Source organism: Centroberyx gerrardi, chromosome 18, assembly GCF_048128805.1.
Source record: "Centroberyx gerrardi isolate f3 chromosome 18, fCenGer3.hap1.cur.20231027, whole genome shotgun sequence".
Taxonomy (NCBI): domain Eukaryota; kingdom Metazoa; phylum Chordata; class Actinopteri; order Beryciformes; family Berycidae; genus Centroberyx; species Centroberyx gerrardi.
The window spans coordinates 13,441,457-13,444,900 of NC_136014.1; positions in this window are offsets into that span (position 1 = coordinate 13,441,457).

The window sequence follows — 3,444 nt, forward strand, 5'->3', positions numbered from 1 at the left end:
CCAGCTGGCCGTTGTTCCGTGCACGGGAGAAAACGGTTCCGCAGATATCCTGGAAAACCCGGATCGATAAGACGGACTCTACCACACCGATCACCCGAGAGTGATTCCAAGTAAGAGGCTTTGGTTCTGGGCAGAGACTAGAATAGGTGTGTGAATTAAGCTTACTGATCAGAAGCTGTATTTGTGCGTATTGGGAAGCGCATCGGACCGCCGCGTCCATATTATGCTGTAAGAATAATACCTCAATCCTTATGCTTGCTGCTTAAGTTGATTGTGTGACTGTAAAGCTGATTTGTGTTAAATTGCATGCCGCTGAGCGTGCACCCATGTTAGTAACCACCGTATAAGAGCCAGCATACTGCGTTTTACCAGTTCAAAGACCAGTAACCCGGCGTACTATTTCCAAGTCGTACCCCGAGTTCCTGTGTGGTAAAAGGCTATTGTTGTGTCTCTAGACGGCGAGTAGAATCTCTAGGTTTACCCTGAGTTTCCCCTTTACTCTCTCTCTCTCTTTTACTAACCCCCCCCCCCCCCACACACACACACACACATCTCATTTACATATTCATTGCAACCTAAGAATTGGATGGTGTTGGTTTAGCTGCCTAACTCCAACTCCATCTTGGTTCCAAAACCCCCTTTGTTCAAACTGCGCGGTCACAGCCGCCATCTTGAACTCTCGCGAGACGTCCCACTCGCGTGGTCACGTCCGCCATCTTTCTCTCTCTCTCTCTCATCTCTCCCCCTCTCTCTCTCTCTCACACACACACACACACACACACACACACACACACACACACACGCATCCATATGTGCCATATGCTATTTGTGCCTTTTATGCTTGTTAGTTAGACTGATAGTTATAGTTGTATAATAAGTTGTTGATTAACTGCAGTGTTATTGATTATTGATTGATATTACTAAAGTTAAATAAACTCCATTATACTTTTAAAGAGAAGTTGTCTTTGATTCCTTGTGCATGTGTTGCAATAACTGCTGGTTGTGAGGGCCTGTGTACGAATTCACCCTTCACTGTTCACTCGTAAATGTACAGTGGTCCTTAAACACTGTCATTTGGGGGTGAACAGCCATTCTGAGACTGCATTGAAGGTTCGGTTATTGGTCCCTGATTCCAGGGTGGTGCCCCGTTTATATTGACTCCCGTCAATAATTTTATGAATATTAATAATTTCACAATTATTAATTATTAATTGCTAATAACCAAACCTGCCCCTATCAAAGCCCAACATCATCATCCTTCATAACATGTAATGTTTTAATTGAGTTAATCAACAAATAAATGCAACTTATCATAGATAAAGGTACTGATGTTTTTGGTGAGATGTTTTAATAACTACGATTTATGAGCTGTTTTTAGACTTGATAACGAATCACTTTATCCTATTAATAGATGATTCATACTTGAGAAAATTTATATAAATGAGAAACATTTCATACATAAATGTCTTCATATAAATGTTTTACAAAAAGTTGTCCTTTGGAAGCCATGACTTCTAATATGTGATCTGTGGTAGTCTCAGTGTCGTTCATGCTTGCAAGTATTATTACTTCTGCTTGGGGTGAGCTGTCTCCTGATCTCAAAATAATGAGTCCCGTGCTTGACGGCATCAAGACAACACCACTACTGATCAAATTAACTCGACAGCTAGCTCTTGAATGAGGCTAAGTGTTTTAACCAGATGTGTGAGTTTAACGTACCTCTTCAAAATCGTTACACTCATCCCTTTAAACTCACCTGACGCATCACAAAAGCAATCCCAGTCACAGAGTGAACTTTCTTCTTGTCTAAAAGTCCAAGAGTTAGAAAACAGCATTGTTTGTAGATCTAAGACTATGTGTCACGGTTGTGACTTTCAGTCCCTTTGTTCATTGTCTAGGTTTTGTATTTCTTTGTGTCTTGTTTCCCTGTCTGGTTCTTTTAGTTCTATGTGTACCTGTCTGCCCCAGCTGTGTCTGATTTGTAATCACCTCCCCATGTGTATATTAGTCTTGTTCCCCAGTCAGTCTTTGTCGGTTCATTATTTTCTGTCATGTGTCTGTTAAGTGCTCCCGTCTTTGTTTACCTGTTGTTTCCTGCACCCGTTATATTAAACTCCCAGTCTTGGGGTTTGATCACTACCTGCCTCGCTGTCCTGCATTTGGGTCCTCACCACACCTCACCGTGACACTATGGGGCCATGTCATTCAAAATCAACTGGAAGCTAGTGTAAGGTGACCAATTGTAAAAAGTTAAGGTTATCTAGCTAAGAGACTTGTTGCTACATTCTGTTGCAGACGAGACTAAGTGGAAAACAAGATATGATCCAGGATGGAAACTTGACGTAAGATAAAATCTGCAAATCCAGCATTTGCAAGGATCACATTATGTTAAAAGTTAGTGAGACTGATTTCATAGTATTTCAGCCAGAGGAGTAAATTTAACAAACCTTCAACACCATTACATTAGCTGCTACTTATCAATACAACATTCAAAAGAAGCTTTATTTTACACGTCAGATAATACAATGGTCAGGACATTTACAAGATCTAAATCAAGGGAAACGATGGATGAAAAAAGATCTGTCTGTGTTTAAAAGCAGGGCAAACAGAAGAATCAAAATAATAGTTTCACAGTATTGCAATAATGTTTATTGTTGTCATGTAAATTAGAATGCACATCAAATGCTATTCTACAGGCAAATGACCTGCATGCAACTGCTTTTCGTAAATGAATGAAATATATACAGACATGATTGTATTACATATGAGAAATGCAAATGGTATACACAAAATGGCGGTTTTTAATTTGAATACTTTAGAAATGTTTGTTGTGGTTTCTTCAAATGGATTTTGGATGCCAATATTTGCCTTTATTGTTACTGACCTTTAACTTTGTTGTTGCTGACAATCTGCCTGCAGCACCCACACAGTAATATATGATATGGCTGTACATTAACACTCTGTGCAATGGAAAAAAGTTGATTTAAATTACAGAGAATTGTCTATAATATATGAAGATGGCATCTAGTTGTACAAGCCAATATCAAAAATACACTGCCTATTTAAAACGTGAAGACAGGCCTCCCAGAGATGATAACTGTGTGTATTGTATTGCAATAACATACCAAGCATCTGGCAAAGTCATCGATGTTAACTACATCATGTAATGTGTGTGTATGACTGTGTAGTTGTGTGTGTGTGTGTGTGTGTGTGTGTGTGTGTGTGTGTTTGGGGGAGGGGGGGTATGTGTGGATGGGTGGTGGGGTGTGTATGTGTGCCTTTGTGTTGACATTTTGTTTACGAATACATGTGTGCATGCATGTGTGCCATCTGCAAGATTAGCTTGGCCAACCTGCATCAACGACCACAGACAATTGTCTCAGCCCAGATATTTTTTTTCTCATCAGTGAGAAAGGTTGAAAATGGGAGCGATGGGAGGAGAGA